This window comes from Drosophila ananassae, chromosome 2L (assembly GCF_017639315.1).
Source record: "Drosophila ananassae strain 14024-0371.13 chromosome 2L, ASM1763931v2, whole genome shotgun sequence".
Classification (NCBI taxonomy): domain Eukaryota; kingdom Metazoa; phylum Arthropoda; class Insecta; order Diptera; family Drosophilidae; genus Drosophila; species Drosophila ananassae.
This window is the reverse complement of record NC_057927.1, coordinates 10,776,582-10,794,856: the sequence shown is the minus strand read 5'-3', so window position 1 is coordinate 10,794,856 and position 18,275 is coordinate 10,776,582. Positions and strand designations below refer to the sequence as shown.

The 18,275-nt window shown below is 45.1% G+C and overlaps 1 long non-coding RNA gene across 1 annotated transcript in view; it reads right to left on the bottom strand.

Moving 5' to 3' along the window:
- The window catches only part of LOC123257180, a 38,202-nt gene extending 20,706 nt beyond the window's left edge, over positions 1-17,496 (bottom strand). Inside the window, exons 1-2 of the long non-coding RNA XR_006507168.1 lie at positions 17,406-17,496; positions 7,230-7,262 (exon numbers count right to left, since the gene is read on the bottom strand). This is a non-coding gene — a long non-coding RNA (uncharacterized LOC123257180). The remainder of the gene's footprint in view (positions 1-7,229; positions 7,263-17,405) is intronic.
- Between the last annotated feature and the right edge of the window lie 779 nt (positions 17,497-18,275).

The following is an 18,275-nucleotide window of genomic DNA, read 5'->3' as shown; positions in this document are numbered from 1 at the left end:
CCCCCAAACCCACAAGCCCAGGCCGCCCACATTTTAACTGCTTGGGGCATACATCAAAACTTTGGCTTACGCTTAGGATTTATTTATTTTCATATTTACCAAGGGCCAACACGGACGCACACGCGCCGCATATGAAGGGGCGGTGGTGCGGAGGGACGGACAAGGATCTCAAGGATTTGCACCTTGTGACGAGGGGGAATGGTGGGATGGCGTTAAAAACGAATGTCCACCTACATCTAATTCGGGTTTGGCTGCCTGGCGCCATCGGCCGTAAAAAGGAAGTTGGACCAAAGGGGCGTGGCAGGTGGCCCTTTTCCCAGAGTGTGTGGGCTTTTGAATGAGACTACGTGACCAGTTTTCAGCTTCCAGTGCCAGTACCAGCTCCCAGGCGGCGTGTCCAGGTCTGCTTGGTGCGGCTTACGCGGCGTATGCGCGTTATCTGCAGAACGACATCTTCTGTCCCGGACTCCCTCAGATTTTATGTATCCGAAGCTATTAAGAAATGACATTAAAAAGCGAACAGTGCCCCCGGGTCCGTCATCCCGCCTACCTCTTTTGAGTCCCTTGCCCTTTCAGTATTTAAATGCGCCATTTGCATATTTATTAGAAGGACTCGACTCGACTCGCCTCGTCGGGTTTTTATTTTGGGGGTTGGGGTTGTCGTTTTTTATGCCATGGCATCTCTCGAAATTATTAAAATAAGACAGCGCTACATAATTATTTTGCACCCCCCGCTCGAACTCGGCATTTATGGGAGGCAAACAAAAGTTAATTTAGACGCTGCTTACATTTTACAAGCAATTTACCCGTCAGCCCGTCGTCCAACTTCCCCGCCCCTTGGCCCCTTATCCTTTCGGCCATTGATGTCGCCTTTTTAGTCGCAGCATCCTTTACTCTCGAATGGCTTTGTGCCGTCGCCTGCGAATACTTTTCATCCTTTTCACAAACAAATTTGCACTTCCACGCATTCATTAATTTGCTTATTAAGAGCCAAAGCCTCTGGGAGTGGGTAGTTCGGTATAAACAAGTATCTGGTTTTTACAGTACACCATCTGCCCTTTAAGCCGGCTAGAAATTTAAGGAAAGTGGAGCCAAACCAACTGAAAACTGAAAACTTATGCCAAGTGCCATATAATAAATGCATATGACAGCATATCCCTTAGCCTGACAAGAAGAAGTTGCCAGGGGTTTCCATTTCTCCGTTCTGGCCAAGTAGTATATACAATTGTGTAGTTGGAACTGGTGGACTTGCGGTAGCTGCAGTTGCATATGTCAAGTTACCACGGAGAAGTTGCCATGGGGAAGTTCCCCCAGAGAAATTCGCCAAAAAACACGTCCAAATGGTCTGAATTGATGGGAAGATAGAGGCAAAGATGTTAAACACTAAGAGTAATTTCTTAAAAATCCAATTAGCTGGATAAAGGTATTTCAGCCTTCTTGTAAAGGATTCTATTTAATTGAAAAAATAAGGAATAAGAACTGAGAACACTTTTTATCTAATACAGTACATATATGAATATATGCATATCCAAGTAAATGAATGCCACTGCCGGGGCAGTTAGAACTTAAGCGGCAGAGAAACTTACGCAGAGTTAGAGGGTTGATGGGGAGAAGGGTGAATTTTGGCGCTGGTGTGGGTGGCCGGTGGTGGGGTAGTTTAAAAGAAAGGAGGAAATGGGGGCAGCAGGCATGCGGCAATTACAAAGACCAGGACTGTGGAAGCTTTCGCTGGAGAAACTGGGGGAGGGAACATAGAAACTTGCAAATATAAAATTGCACAATTTAAAACGCAGACAAAAGAAGAAGTGGCATGGGCCATGGGGCATGGGGCGTGGGGCGTGGCAGGGCACGTACTAGGAAATCGTGTTACGTGTAAGGCAGAGAATGTCCTTGTGCGAGAGTGGGTGTCTGTGTAATGGTGTCCTGTGCGCCATTTACAATTCACATTTCTAGTTTTCAGTTCAGTTGAGTCATTATTTTATTGCCAAGATACGAGCGGGGACTCTGCGTCGAGTCCACTCCACCCATTCCACATTGCCAGGGTTCACCCTTTCGTCCTGCGATGACGATGACATCGAAGGATGCAAAGGATGGCAATGCCCGGTCAGGAGTGGCAGGAGCAGCGTCTAGCACCAACAACACTTTTGCTTTTGCCCCCATTTCAAGGGGGAAGGAGCAACTACGGACGTTGTCTCGTCTCGTTCGTGGGTGGTTCCTTTCGTTTTCGTCCTTTTTGGACATTGCTGCGGTCTAGTACTGCTCCCTATGTGTGCGTGTATCTGTGTTATTAGATTGTTTCAGCTGAAATGTTATTAGAAAATTTTGAATTCAAATTCAAATGACTTCATACTTCCTGCACATTTCCATTGGCATTTCCCCTTCTCCAACGCTCTTCACCTTCGTCCTTTCGCCAAAGGACCTGCACTTCCTTTGTGCACTTGCACTGGTCTGTGTGTGCGTATGTTCATCGGTGGAAGTGGCAGAGTGAGTGTGTGCCAGTCCCTTGCATAATAACATGGATGCTGTGGATGCCTGCCTTCTCGTCCATTAAACGTAAAATGTTTGGAGTGCAATTTGCGTTCGTTGTGGCGCGTTGGCGCAGTTTTTGAATCTGTGGCATGGAAAGGGGTAGTCGGGGAAACTGGGATATTCATAAGGGTTGCTTTCAACCCTCTACTCTAAGAAACTGTAAGGGTGTATTATTTTCCTTGGCCTCTATGCTCACCAAAAATTTAAGAAAAACACGCGCAAAAGTTTAATGATTGCAGATTGCATCAGAAGTTTTCATCACGTATTTCCCACGGATAAGCCCATATCTTTGCCAAAAATAATGCTATTGTTAGGAAAAATGTTTTGTTTGAGGATCAATTCTCAACAAATCTGCATCAAAGTTTAAGAACGTTATAATTTTTTTATTTTTCGTTAAATTTTCTGGGGTATACCCTTCGAAAGTTGTGGCAAATACATCGAAGGTGAATATGGCCCCCAGCGAAGAACATATCTTGGCCAATTTGCATCTGATTCTTGAGCGGAATACCTTAAACGATTTATAGACCGATTCTCCATCATTCTGCATCAAAATCTATGAACGAAATGTTTTTCAGATTTTTCATCAAATTTTCTAGGGGACCCCTTCAAAATGTTGATAAGTGCCCGGAAGGGTAAATTGCCCCCAGCGAAGACCATATCTTGTCCAATTCTTATCCGATTCTTGAGCGAAATACCTTAAACGATTTGTAGATCAATTTTCCATCATTCTGCACCAAAATCTAAGAACAAAATATTTTTTAGATTTTTCATCAAATTTTCTAGGGGATCCCCTTCAAAATGTTGAAAAGTGGCAGGAAGGGCAATATGGTCCCCAGCGGAGACCATATCATGGCCAATATCCCTCCGATTTTTGAGAGAAATACCTTAAACGATTTGTAGATCGACTCTTCATCATTCTGCATCAAAATCTAAGAACAAAATATTTTTTATATTTTTCATCAAATTTTCCCTTTCAAAATTTGGCAAATGCATGGGAGTATTATATGGCCAACAGTGAAGGTTATATATTTGCCAAAAATCATACCTCCACGAATCTGCATCAAAATTTAGGAGCAGATTTTATGTAAAATTTTTGGGGAAGTTTCTCTTTTTACATTCCATTTTTTAAAAACTTCGCTCCAATTTAGATAAGCTTTATCTTAGTAATATACTTTTATAAAGCTCAGTATCTTCCAAAAGTACAAAATTGTTAAATAAAAAGAATGTACATAAAGTATGCATAAGCCCCAACTTAGATGCATTATGCCATTCGAAAAGCCACAACCTCAGACTGGGAGGAAACGAAGAAACGGATCGGTGTGAGGTTATGTGGGAGGATATCAAATATTCCTTTCTACGTTTGCGGCAAAGAAAAGTTTCAATAAAATCCAAGCACACAGTCGGGCTTAGTCGCACACCCACAGCCATGCTCACAGCCTCAAACCCAGGTTCAGATTTTGCTCCGGCCATGGCCAGAGTCCAACAACACCCACAGTAACCGCAGTCGTAACATGGCCAAAGGGGCTTGGAAGAGGGGCTGGGTGGTCAAGTGGGTGGTCAACCTGCAGCGTTGGCAAACTATCTGAACTGAGTTTGGGTTCAGTTGAGGAACTGCGGTAAAGTTGCTAACGTAATCATACAAACCTTGCTCTGGTTAGATGACCATTGTGGGATGACCAGGAGGCCAAGAAGGAGGAGGATTGAGGTAGAAAGCTTTGGATTGTTTGCCATCTCATTCCCTTTCTCATTCTCATGCTCCTTCTCATTTTCGTTCTCGTTCTCGTCCTGGCCAGCAGACAAAAGACGACTTTTGTGCAGTTGTGCTGGCATAAGATGGAGAACATGGAAGCGGTCTAGATGGGAAACGGGGTCCTTTTATATTCAAATAAAATGAAATTACATTGTTTTCAGCTGGCAAACAATTTGAATAGAATTTTAACTTTTTACTATTATTTTATTTCAAAGCATACACAGGCAGGAGGCCGTCAGAAGGACACCCAAGGACCGCAAGGCAGCTGCTTCTATGCTTTCTGCCAGCAGCTGGGTGTGTTCTGAGTTTTTCCAATGGCTGCCCGAGTCTGTTCTGTTTGGATATTTCTTAATTAGAAAGATTTTTGCAAAAAGGGTTGTTCGACAGTTCCCTCCCACTCTGAGCTCTTTCTTAAACGTCATTAATTTCTCTTGCAAATTTATGTTGCCCCTGGGTAGTCTGGCCACCCATTCCTCCAGTCACTTCTCAATTCAGGACGACCCTTTTTGACATTTTCGGCAACCTTTTCGGCAGAGTTTCAGCCTGAAACGTGACATCTTCCTTGTGGGGATAATTTATTGTGTGCAGATTTCGATTTTTTTAGTTTTATGAAATTGTTCCGGTCAATTAATTGCGAAAATTGCGTATGCCAAGTTAAAGCTTTAAGGTTCGAGTTAGAAAATAGCCCCGCCCATCAACCAGTCAGTGCCCGCCTTGTAATCCATGCCAATCCATCTGCCTGGCAGGATGGCAGGATGGCGAAGTGGGCGGTCGGTTGGCTGGCCAACGGACCTGTCCTGAATGCATTTTCCCCAAACGAAATTTTCAGGCTTTGAAATTGCAAAATGCAGAAATTTTTGGCATCCTATTTTCAGATGGCGATGGCTAAAAAATTTGCATTTTTGCCCAAACGGGCTGGCTGGCCCAAATGAATGCACATGCACGCACATAGATGCACTCCACCGACCAAAAACAAAAAAAACTCTCCATCCAAGGGGGGCAGGACACTGAGGGGTGTCAGGGCACCCCTTTTTGGAGCGGGTGGAGATCTGAATATACATACACACTCCCAGCTCTTTGCCTTTGTTGCATTTTTGCCTAGATTGCAATTTTTTGCAGCCCAATTGAAGCTGGAAAAAGCCCGAAACTCGGTTCCTGAAACCAGGCGCAGCACTAAAAATATTGTACATCAAACGTGCGAGTCTTGTTTCCACATATGTGTGCCTGTTTAGAGTGGGCCTTAACAGGTAAATATTAGAAAATCAAGCTTTCAATTTCAGAAGTATGAATATAATTGTATCAAAAATTTCTGAACCGTTCAATAAGCATGCTTAGAGTTTCAGAAACTTTTAAGATTTAAGATACTACCAATATCATAGTCCACTCTATCGTGCGTGTGCCAGTGAATGTCCTGAGTCCTGGGTGCCATCATCATCAGGATGAGCCAATGCATTTGTCGAGCCCGACTCCATGCAGACAGATCCGGAGTCAGAGCATCAGGCGGAGTCGGAGCCGTACCCGTACCCTGGCTCAGACCCGGAGCCATAGTCAGAGCCTAAAATGCAGTTTTTGGCATGCAACGGGTGCGAAGTGCAGAAGAAGTTGTGGAAAAAAATTTTGAAATTGCATTTCTGATGAATAGGCGCAGGGCGGAGAGTGGGATGTAAACAGTGCCGGGGCGGGGGCTGGGTATGAGGGGTTGGGAGGGCCGTTCCATGCCGGTAGGTTCGTTCCCAAAAAGGACTATTGAGCAACGGATGCTGTGACGATAGATGGTCCCAGCTCTGTGACTGTGTGAGTGACATGCATGGCTGCCGGAGCGTAGCGAGGAAGTCCTCCAATCCATCCCCATCCTGCCAAATACAGTATATCCTCCCACCCACCAGTCGGTCGGCCATTTTGATGCAAATGCATCTCAGAGTGGTGTTTTGTTGTTTTTCTTCCTTTTGTAGTTGTTCTGGGGCCCGCACTGGAACTCCCCAAAAATTCTCAGTCAGTTTCCGGGGACGGGGTAACTCTTAAGTCTAAATGGCATGCAAATGACTTTGTTCAGATTTCTCCTAAAAGAATTGCCGGTCTGCCTATTCTGCAGCCCGTGCGACGTCCAATTGAACATTAGACTTGGGCCCAAGTGTACATTCCTGAAATCAAATATGGTTGTACTTTATGGCCACAATGTGGGGTTTTGAGGCGACGTAATTGTTTAAAAACAAAATCTGCTTGCACTCCATGTATAAAATGATTCTAAACCTCTGCCGGAAATTGTATGAAAATATTTGCAGAAGAACAAAAACTTTGAGTCATGCTCCTTTGATTTCCCTTTGACAGAGAGACATCTCAAAATTGAATTCCTCGTTCAGACTTATCTAATTTTCGCATCAATTTTAGACCCATTTGCATACATTTTTAGCATATTGATTTATTGTTTGTGTGGCTTGTTTAGACTACATTGTATCAATTGTTTCGTCACATCTAAGCGATTTCGTGTTTTCCCTTTCTGTTTTTGCGTCCTATGGCTGGGATGTTTGTTTTTTGTGCGAAAAGTGGAAAGTGGTCGGTCCTGTCCAGTACCCGCACATCCGTGCATTCCAGTTCCTATTAGTTATTTGTTTTCCGAACGTTTTTGTAATTATTTGCCCGCCCGCCGCATGCTAAATTGCCTGAGTAAATATTTGACAGTTTTGCATTTGGCCAAAACGATTCGGCCAGATCCACCAGTGCAATGCCTAATGACACTGCTGCACTTTCCCGCTCGGCGCCGGATCCCAGTGGGAGGAGATTGTTTACCTTGCTGTTAGTTCGATTAACCGCACCCAGTGCGATTGATTGAGCTGGCCGGGCCGGCATTTAAGTTAGGTCACTACATAGAAATTGTCATCGGGAGGAATCGGTGGCACGGCCCCTCCTAACCATTTCAATTTGCATTTCAATTATCAAAACTCAGACTTACCCGACGCAGCCGACAGCGAAGACAGCGCAGAGTCTGCAAACAGAGGAGAATATTCCATTAAAATAATTGAATAAGTTGCAGCTGCCACATGGGGCGAATGATAAAATATGGCTTAAGTAAATCCGGCGCTGATGGAAAAGTTTTTCCATAACTAAAATCGTATTCATATCAGAAGAGACACATAGAGATGTGTGTGGAGTGCGCACAACTTTTATTTTGTTGCAGTTTTGATTGAGTGAGCATAATGGAAAATTTGCCACGCCACTTCCTGCCACCTCCCATCCCAGCCTGACACTCCGCACTCTTGCCACTCCTACTGGACACTTTCCCAAGCTGTCTCAGCGGAGAGTGCATTCAGTCAGATTAGGCTGCCTCCCCCGAACAAAAGGATATTCCGCCCATCCATCGCGCATTTGCCTTCACCAGGATACAGGATCCATCGGACATCCAAAAGAGAGTGCAGTGTCCTTTTTTAGTCCTTCTATTTTTTTGTGAATTCCTTTCCTTCTTCTGCCTGCCGTCGACTACATCAAAATGCATTTTGGCCAAAAATGGTTCCGCGACGAGACTTCCCTTCCCATTTTCGGCCAAAAAAAAAGAAAGAATTCGAAAACAAAGCATCGAGCCGCACTCGGCAAAAATTGCAAATTTACAATAGGCCAGGACAAGGGAAATGGCCAGGTCGGTAGTCCATGGATTTCATCTGTTAGGCATTCGCCATTTGCCTACCGCCGCGGCGCTCCCTCTCCGCATAATTTGTATGCGCGAGCCGCATAACTGTCGCCCATTCCGTGAATCCTTGCCCCGCCCTTCAGCGTCCTCCCAGAATTCGACACGGCGGAAAAAGGATAAAGTTAAAGAAGTTTATGACATCTGAAGGGAGGTATCAAGGTATCATTATCCTTACCAGACCCTACCTTACCTTAGCTATAAATATCTTTTACCTTCTTAACATTCTAATCATTTTCGAATATTTAAATTTAGTATTATATCATCTTCAAATATAAGCATAAAACAAAATACCGAAAATATTTGAAGTGTAATTTCTGCCTTGGCAGCCCTGGGAATCAGTGCAATGGTCGGCCAGTCACTTTGGTGGCCAATGTCCTGGCCAAATTACAATGAAGAAGAATTGCATCGCCCAAGCGGCGCGCCGGAGAGATGCAGAGGAAGAGATGGGACTCCAGAGTGGGGGAATTCCATCCTCCAGCCAAGTCTCAAATCCCTCAAGGCAGACGTCTGGGGCAAGCACTTTTTGCATATTACCGACTAGACATCGTCACGTTAGCTGCCCCAGCGAATTGTTCATCAAATCAACGTTGCAGCAGCTGCGTCTCGCAGTCTCATCCGCCCTCCTGTGCCTCTACCCATGGAATTCCTTATCTCCCATATCCCTGCACCTTCTGGCTCTTTGGTTTTTCTTCTTCTTGGTCGTCTGCAACCCCTTTGGGCCGACTTTTGTTGCAACGTTTTATGCATTTTTTCAGCGTCTGCATTGGCAACGTCTGTTGTTTCAGCTCCAAGACAAATGCCACAGTATTAAGGCCTATATGCCCCGTCCCACCCAACCACGGCAACCCTTACTGGCGGCCAGACGTTTGCAAAAAATTGCCAAGCTTAACAATTCGCGTTTCTGGATTTTCCATTTTTCTGCCTCCAACTGCCACCGCCACCGTTGCCGTACGTGCCGAAGTCGCCTTGTCCTGATGTCCTGAACTAGCCCACCACAGTCGGCAAATGCAGCTTTTCTTTTGCATATGCCTCCCTCATCCTGCAACGCCCTGGCACCCTCACTGCCCATCCAAAACCCCCAACACCCTTTTGTGCAATAAATACAACATGCAGAAATGGCAGCCGGGCTGCCATCTTCAAGTCGCCCGCTCGCCCTTCCATCTCCAAAGGATTTTTTGCAGTATATGAATTGCATTGCCATCCCCGGTACTAATACACGGTACAAAATTGTTTGATCTCAGATATCTCAGAAATCTTGAAGGGTTTTTTGAATTTTATTATAACATTTTCTGGAGAAAGCATATCCCTCATAGTCCCCCTAAAAAAGTTTTCTTTCATGAAATTTATGGTTTTAAACGCCTCAAAGTATTCTATTATCTTTAAGCGAAATGCATAGATCTCCAAATCCAGTATATGTTAAAAAAATGAATTTTTTCCTGTGCAACCACCACCCCCCTTTATCTGGCCAGCTGAGGCGTCTCGACGACGAGTCCGTTGATTTGGCATCGCTGCAGCAACGTGGCTATATCCCATATCGCATATCCCATGTCCCGTATTCCATATTCCGTGCCGCGTGTCCCGAGTCCCGTGTCCCGAGTCCCTTGTCCAATCCAATTCCGTTGCCCTGGCCTAACAATGTGCATCCGCTCGGTAAGGGGGAGACTACGGTCCTCGGATTCATCGTCATCATCATCGTAGTCGTCGGTTTGCTTTGTTTTGGGTTTGGGTTTTGGGGTGTTCGAGAGAGTCAGTCGAGATGCTTGTTTTGTGCCATTTTTACTGCAGCCTTTGGCTTGCATTTTTTCTTGCTGTCTTGCTGCCACTTGAACTGAGGCAGAGAGACGCCGCCCATTGTCCCTGCCACCCTGCGAAGCTGCAGTTTTTGATTTCACTTTTCAGGGGACCACCCGGCGTCCCATTTTCCTTCTCCTGAGCTGCACTGAGCTTCGATTGGAGCACCGTAAGGTGGCCAGAGGGGCGGCTGATCGGGCTGAAAGGACCCCTTTGGCGTCATGCAACACTTCGGTGGACGTTGCATACTTTTTTCTGAGCCGTTCTGCAGCAGTAGGCAAATAGCAACATTTTTTTGTTCGCGACTTTCTATTTTTCAGCTGCAGAGTTTTTTCACTTTATTGTGTCCTGGGGAGGCTACACTGAGCGATAAAGGGATATGGATCTTGGTGGAGCGGAATCATTGGAATATATGCAAGTCTTCCACAGTAAAAAATGGCAATAAAAAACTGAATCTAACTTAAAATTTATCAGAGAAGTCATGCGTTTAATATGTTTATTAATTTAATTAACTTGTCGGAGGCTCTAGGATATCCATGAAATTAATGTAATGATTGAATAATTGATGAGGATTTTTGTATTTCATGCATTTGTAATATTTTCTGAAGATTTTAGTTCAGAAAGTGCGGTTAGAATTATGAAACTGTGCCCATACTTTAAACAGTCCATTTCCAAAGGTTAGCATTCGTGGTGCATTTCCGGGCTTAGTCCAGTCGAACAGGTCCTGATTTGAGCCGCAGCACCGGGGCGGCTCGAAAGGCAGCAAAAGCAAAACACACTGCTGATTGCATTTGCTTTGTCTGCCCCATGCCGCTGCAGGCGTGTGCCCCTGATACCTGCCCCCCTACGGCTGTGCAAAACTTTGGTGCCCGAACTGCAGTACCAAAAAGCAAACTTGTTGTTTACGTTTTGTGTCATCCCGGCGGGCTGCCTCCTCGTCCTCATCCTCATCCTCGTACTCCGCCTCCGCCTCCGCATCCGTGCGTCGGCTTGATTTTGCTGGCTGCTAGGCTCATGTGCAGTCTTATGATGCTGACAGTTGTCGCCATTGCTGCTGGTCCGCAGAATCCTGCCAACTCCTGCCTCCCGCCTCCTGCTCCGCCAAAGTTGCCATTTTGAAATGCAATGCAGGCGGGAGTGGGAGCTGCAGTCGTTGGGGCAGTGTGGGTGTTGGGGGCGGATGAGGGAGCAGAGCCAGGACATTTCATTTCTGAAGAATTGCTTTGTCGTCGTCGGTCTCATCCAAAACAACAGCAACAGCATGGACTGGTTGGCACGACCATTGCATCCACCGCCTTTGGCCGGGGGCAGATCCATGGCAGAAAGGAGAGTGCTGCCCGCCTTGCCCCACGTTGCACAAATGAAATTTTGCATTTTCAATTTTTTGGAATAGGCTTTTCCTATGCCAGAGTGTGAGCCAGAAGGGTTCGGGCACCATATACATATACACACTTCCCCTTCGTCCATCTGCAGTTTTTGTCGCAGGACTGCGGCAAGAAAAAACTCCCCATGGAGTCCATGGAGTCTGAAAAACCTACGACTTGACTCCTTTTGCTTTTGTTGCGTGTGGAATTTTATTTCTCGGAATTTGATTTTGTCGCTTTTCGTTGGCCTGCACATCCGGTACCTCCCTTAGCCCCACCTCCTGCCCGCGATGCTGATCCTGCGCCTGCTCCTGCCCCAGCTACTGCAACTGCATTTTTTCCTTGCCAACTGCACTCGTCCAATGCATTTCTCTGACACTTCCTTTTCTTTATTTTCCAAGGGGGGCCTAAAAAACAAGGCAACAGAAGTCGCTAGCAGGAATGGGAGGTATGGGGGGGCTACCCTGCGCACTTGTTATTCAAAATGGTGGCCATGCATTTTGAGTTTTTTCTTTGCATTGCTTATGTTTCAGTTTTGTTGCCATGGCTGCCATCGCTGTTTGCTCTTTGGGTTTGTTCTGTTTTTGTTCTGTTTTGCTTTCAGTTGCAGCTGCAGCCCAGTGGGGTGAGGAGTGGTGAGAAAAATGGCAAAGAATGCAGTTGTATATAAGGTGGGGGAACCGGGCGATGGGGTGTGGGTGTTGGAGGTCCTGCAACTGCAGTTAGCTGGCGAATTCTTTTCTCTCTACTATTTTTGGGGGTCGCTCGAGGGAAGGCGCCTGCAATCGATAAATTGAAGGAGAATTCTCCCAGCTGAGCGGAGCTCTAACCCCACCTATAGCCCACTGCCTCCCACCAGCCATCATCATCCATCAGAGACAAGCCACCCACTCGTCCACATCCCGGCAGCTCCTGCATTCGCTTTTATTAGTTTCTGGCTGGAGGACAAAAACTGCATTCGCTGATGCCACCATCGGTTGGCCAGCTTTGTGAAAAAATATGAGCCAGCCAGGGTGATCCCGATCCCGTTCAGAGTTCGTTAGCTGAACACATCGCCTGGCCAGGATTTGTGCCTGTTCAAAGGTCCCAATTTCATTTCGAGTGAGATTTTTGTCTCTTAAATTTTTTGTTCAAGGCTTGGATGCGAATGCATTTTATTTTCTTACATTTTTACTCAAAAATAAATGAAATGTTTCGGATAAAATATATATCACCAATGGACCATAAAGAAATACTTCTTTTGATAAGTTAAAGCCTTTTAGAAGTACTCTATAAACCCCCTCTAAAAGCTTCATGTCCTAATTGAGCTAGAACGCTTGAAGGCGGAAATAAAATCAGCGGCTTAATGCAATTTAAAAATTATGCATGTTAGAGACACCATAGTCCTGCCGGGATAATGACAATCAATCACCGGCGGACAGCGCTTAGATAAATTACAAAACTTTCCAGTCTGCAGCAGCAGGAATCGGGCAATTACAAAGGGAGTATTATGGGTATGAATGGGTGTGTGGGTGTTTGGGTGGACGTCCCCGGAAAATGCATCAATTAAAATTAAAGCTGTCGCATCAGCAACATGCAGTTTACAGTGAACAGTGTACAGGGTGCAATGTGCAACTCAAACCTGCATTTGGGCCGAAACTTTGATTAGATAGGAGTGCATTGCACCAGGACACCGAGTACCGAGTACATACTGGCCCGGGTGGCCAGAGCTGGGCTGTGTTTTGTATCGCATCCTTCTATGTGAAGGACCCGCATGCATGCACAATGTGCCGTACATGGTCCCCGGCTTACGTGGCGTATGAAAATGCATTTTGGCAAAAACATGATTTCTGGCCCAGAAGGGGCAAGTGGCGATGCACACAACGAAACCAAAGGGCAAACATTGCAGCGCCGTTTCCATCGGCCGACAATGCAAATAGGAAAGCCGGAAAAACGCAATGCACACACAAACATTTCACACACATACACACACACCAGCTCCAACACACACTCGCACTAACACTCACCCTCACATTCAGCAAAAATAACAACGCACTGGAGGGAGGCCTATAAATTGGCAGCAAAAAAGGATTTGCCCTGCGTGGGTGCTGTGCTTAGGTGACACCCCAGACTCCCAGACTCGCAGCATCCCAAGCACCCAGCCCCTGCACTTTTCACAGGACAATGGACGCAGACTCGCAGGGCACAGATGACATGCATAAATTGCATATCAAAGGTGCATCAGGAGCAGCATCAGCAGCCAGAATCAGCGGCCAGCGAGGGGCAACTCCCTCTGCAATCTATAGATTTATGCAGCCTAGTCGAACCATGCCACATATAGTTATGATGCATAACCCAAAGCTACTTGTTTTTGCTTTTCCTGGTGCTGAAGCTGTTGCAGGTGCAGCCGATGCTGCCCTCTGGCTATGGACGGGGAATGCTTTTTGTTTGTTTGCCCATTTCGTTCCCCAAAACATTTTTGATGAAAAATGATGCACTTGCCCGCCCGACTACCCCCACACTACATACCCATGGGCCGGCCGCTTTGTTTTGTTTTGTTTTGGAAAATTTTCAATTTACCGGCGTCCAGTGGAGCCCAAATTGGAAAAATGCCACGGCCAGGACTAGAGCATCGAACAGAGACGGGCAACTGAGCCGATGCAACAGCATCATCTGAATAATATTAATGAAAATCAATACATAAATTCTCGCCAAATTTAGATTGTTTCGGTTATGTGTTTATTTTGTATTATAGTTACGTTTATTATGAAGCCGTGGCGTTTTTCGTTTTTGCCCGAAAAACGGAAGGAGAACAATGCCGGTCATGTATGTACGTATACTGTACTACTCGTAACTATGCGCTCTTGCGAGAGCGGGTTCGCTTTTAATCTGGTCATGTGAATAGCCTTTAATTTATTTCAAATTAAATTGGCCACTGCTGAGCTCCCCATTCAGCCAGAACCATAGATCATGGCAAGATGAAATTGCATCACACGAAGTCGCTTAATTTTATTGCAAGTCCCGGCTTTGATTGGACTCAATCGATTGTAACCGGATAGAAACCTAAACAGTTCAAATGTTTAACAGAAATATTTCAGTTGAATGATTTTAATGCGAAATCACCCATTTAAGGAGATGAAAAGGAGTGTTTGGAGAGCAAATATTTAGTTTCTGGTATATTTTCTGGACTATAAATTGTGAGGCCAAACGGTTTTGAAAACAAACGTCATATACTCATAATAAAAATGACATCAATTGTTTCCACTTTAATCCTAAATTTTTTTTTATTAATCGATTATGTACAATCCTATTAGAAAAATTCATTCAAAGCCATTTTTTAATAAATTGAAGTAAAAAATTACTCATACGCCACATGGGCTGCATAGCAGCATGGACAGATAGGCTTAATATTTTTATTATTGGTTATTACTCATCAATCAATCAGATTTATTCGGCAAAAAGGTAGGTACTTTTTATATATACAGTGTCCTTGTTAATATCCTTAAGACATTTCAAGTATGAGGAGAAAGAAACCTTTCTGAAAGAAATGGGAAATCTGGAGATGCCCATTTATGTGTAAATTGAAATTCTAACATCTAGGACCTTTAAACTTATAACAATATAAATATTAAGGCTTCTATAAAGATCGATTTGAAGGGGAAAAATCATTCAGTCGTCCTTTGAATCGATAGAAGTCCTCTAAACTGCGCCTAAAAATCCCACTGCCACCCACTTAGAAGCATCCGAAGCGGGAGGTTAGGGGCCAGCCTATTCCCTCACATCCTGCCGCTGCTGCTGCTCTCTCGCTCGTCCTGGCTCTCTATCGCTCTCTTCCTGCGCAACGATGGCACTTCGGCTTGCTCACCAACACCGATGCAATCACGAAACACACACACACACACACGCAGGCAGCGGCGTTTTTCTAATGTCTGTTTCTCTTTCTCGCGCATTAGTTTTAGTGTTTTGCCTCTCGCTTTTTTGCTTTCTTTTTCCTCTGCTCACCGACACATACACACACACACACGAAAGGATAGCAAGGATGCTGCGCATGTAAAGGGCAACCCATCGCCCCTCTCCCTTTGGCTTGTACATAAAACATGGGCGTGTTTGTGCGGCCGAAGCCGCTGCCGACTTCTCTGACGGCGCATCAAAATTTTGTGTACTTTTTTAGGATGCCAAATAGGGATACGCACAGATACAGACACAGACACCGATGCAGGACCTCCTATATACCACACACACAGCCAAAAAGGGAGTAAAAATGCATTCTGCCTGCACCAACTAAAAATGCGCACTGAAAAAAAAATAGGATCTGAGTGTGGGTGGGGGGTGGTAGGTGGTAGGTGGTAGGTGGTATAATGGGGAAAAACTGCATGCTGCCATTTTAGGCAGCCATCATGTTGAAGCTGCAGCTCTAATGCATCGCTGCTCTGCCTATGCAGTCGATGTTGCCGTTGCTGTTGCCGTCGCTGTCGCTGTCGACATCGACTTGGCTATTTTTCAATTTGCCACACCCAGAAAAAGTGCATTTTTCTACGACAGTTTTTGTCATTTTTGTACTGGCTTTGTATTTGTATTTTGTTTTTGTTTTTGTTTTTGTTTTGTATACCATTCCTGTCCCTGTTTCTGTTTCAGTTTCGGTTTCGGTTTCTGTTTCTGTTTTTGATTTCCCTTCGCTTCGGCTGCTGTTCCCATCCTCGGTCCCAGTCCTTTTACTTGCCCCGTCTGCTGCTGCTATGTACAACAAATATTCACTTGCCACTCTTTTTTCTCTATGTACCGTACATGTGCCGTGCTGCATGTATGCAGGCCGTGTGTGTGTGGAACTGCATTCGGTTGGTGCTAAAAGTTGCACTCTATATGCACATTTTGTGTGCGTGGCCAAAGCCAATCGGGTGCCTGCTGCAGTTTTGTTCTGCTTACTTTTTCTCAACCTTCCGCCCATCCATCCCAGCCCACCTCTGCCACCTTAGTCCCATCCAGCTACCCCTCGCCCCATTGAGCTGGGCTGCTCCAGCTCAAGTCCCACCAGGCCCTCGAGTCCAGGAAATAGACTCCCACCCACTCGGACTTGGGTCCTTCAGCTCGAATATTCTCCAAACTAAAATAATTTGGAGCTCAAATTCGTTGATCAGTAAACGATGATGGGAAACCCAATTTGAGTAATTGACATAAAGGACATAAGATACTCTCGAGGGGGTCTCCTTTAAGGGGCTTCATCAAAATTCCAATCAGGATTAAAATTTAATTCTGTTCATCGGCATTTCCAGGAACTTTACAAGTATAGCCATTTGATTACTATAGTTTTTGAGTTGAATAGAACCCGGATTCTTTTAAGATTGATATTCTTAAACTCATACTCTTAAATAATTTCAAAGTAACCGCCAATCCCTTTATGATTTGTCGTGGGAAAGTCAATGTCCCTCCTAAAAGGATAATTGGACTCTATGTTATCTGGATTTAAATCCAAACAATGGGGGTCAAATGGAGCCAACCGCTTTGGAAAACACATCGAACCCCCAACAATTAATAACGAATTAAAAACCCCTGTCGGTAATCGAACCCAGGATTCTAATCAAACAAATACAATAGCATTCGAACCAGCACCAAAAAGTCAGACCGGAGCCCGGAGTTGCGGACTAAAAAAAGGATAAGACAAAAAACAAAGCTGCGCCCACAAAGTAGTCGCTTGGCTTATTCGCATTTATAATATATATATTTTTTTCTATATCGTATGGAAATCCTCTCCCACGGACTCCAGGATACACACAGCCACACACACCCATATGGTCTGATGGGTTGTGCTGATTTTTTCGCGCGACTTTTGTGGGGGGTTCGGGATTTGTATTTTTTTGCATGCTGCCATTTGTTTGTTTGGGTTGTTAGAAAATATATTTTTTGTGAAATTTACGACACGGCGGGCAAAGGAGAGAGTGGGGGGCGGTGCGAGGTGGGGAAAGGGAAAGCGGATCCTGAAAAGAAGAAGCGGAAAAAATATGCGATATGTGGACGAGCCAGGAAGGAAAAGGAAAGCGGCAACAATTTTTTCTATGCTGCTGCGTTTTGTGTTTTGTTTTGCTCCGTTTTGGTCTGGTCTGGCTTGGTGTTTTTTTTTTTTTTTTTGGCGAAGGCGAAGGACGTTTGGAATAACCTTGTAACCCTTTTCTCGCTCTCTCCTTTCGCCCCTTCGCCTTTCTCCTGCGGTTTGTCGAAAGTGTGTCCTTTAAGCGATTTCCGCCCGCAGCCCCACATTAAATTGCATAATTCACTTTCGGCCAAAAATATTGCTAATTCGTCCGCCAAGGCTTACCAGCAAAGAAGTCATTCCATCCTTTGAAAGCCCTTCCATCCTGACAGCTTCTTTCCGCCTCGATCACATCGCGTTCGCAGTTAAATTCCAACTGATCGGTAAAAAAGCTCGGATCCTGGCAGATCCTCCTTTGCCAGATTGCCCGCCGAACCAGTTTTCGTCAGCGGATTAGATTTGAGTTTTGGGTGAAAAATATTCATTTTTCAACTGGAGTTTTTCTTTTGTCTGACCAACAATTGATGACGAAAAGATCTTCGCGCTGTCTTCAAACTGGTTTCCTGACCAGCTAGGAGCGCCTCACCTTTTTCACCCGGCTCACCCTTTCAGACTTTTCCCAAAACAATTTCGGTTAATAACCTTGACAAGGGTGCGTAGTAGGGGAGGGGGATGCCATTTGCCTGGGAACTAAAAAGGCTGCCAAACGGGTTCTATTTAAACACCAAGGACATAGCAAGCAAGATCCTCAGAGCTTTGTCAAATAAAAATTACTTTGAAATTATTTCGCAATCGTGCTAATGGGTGCTGCTCATTCCGATACGGGATATGGCCTCTCGAGTCAGAAGTCAAGGGTTTGCGGATCAGCACCCCATTAGGGGATGGGTTATCTGTGTCCGGGACAGGCAGCAACCCTTAAGCGTGTCCAGCACGCGTGCGCCCTCCAATACCTAGATTCCAAAATGGGACCCGAGGATTAGGCAGGGTCAACAATATGGATGTGCAGAAAATATGACAGAGATCAAAGTTCTAAGTGGGGTGAGGAAAATATATATGCAATTAAAATGAAACTTATAGTAGGGAATGAGAGTTATTAGAGAGTCTATTGTATAACTCTTTTTGTAGTTCTTAGTTCCTGAAGAAAACTAATACGAT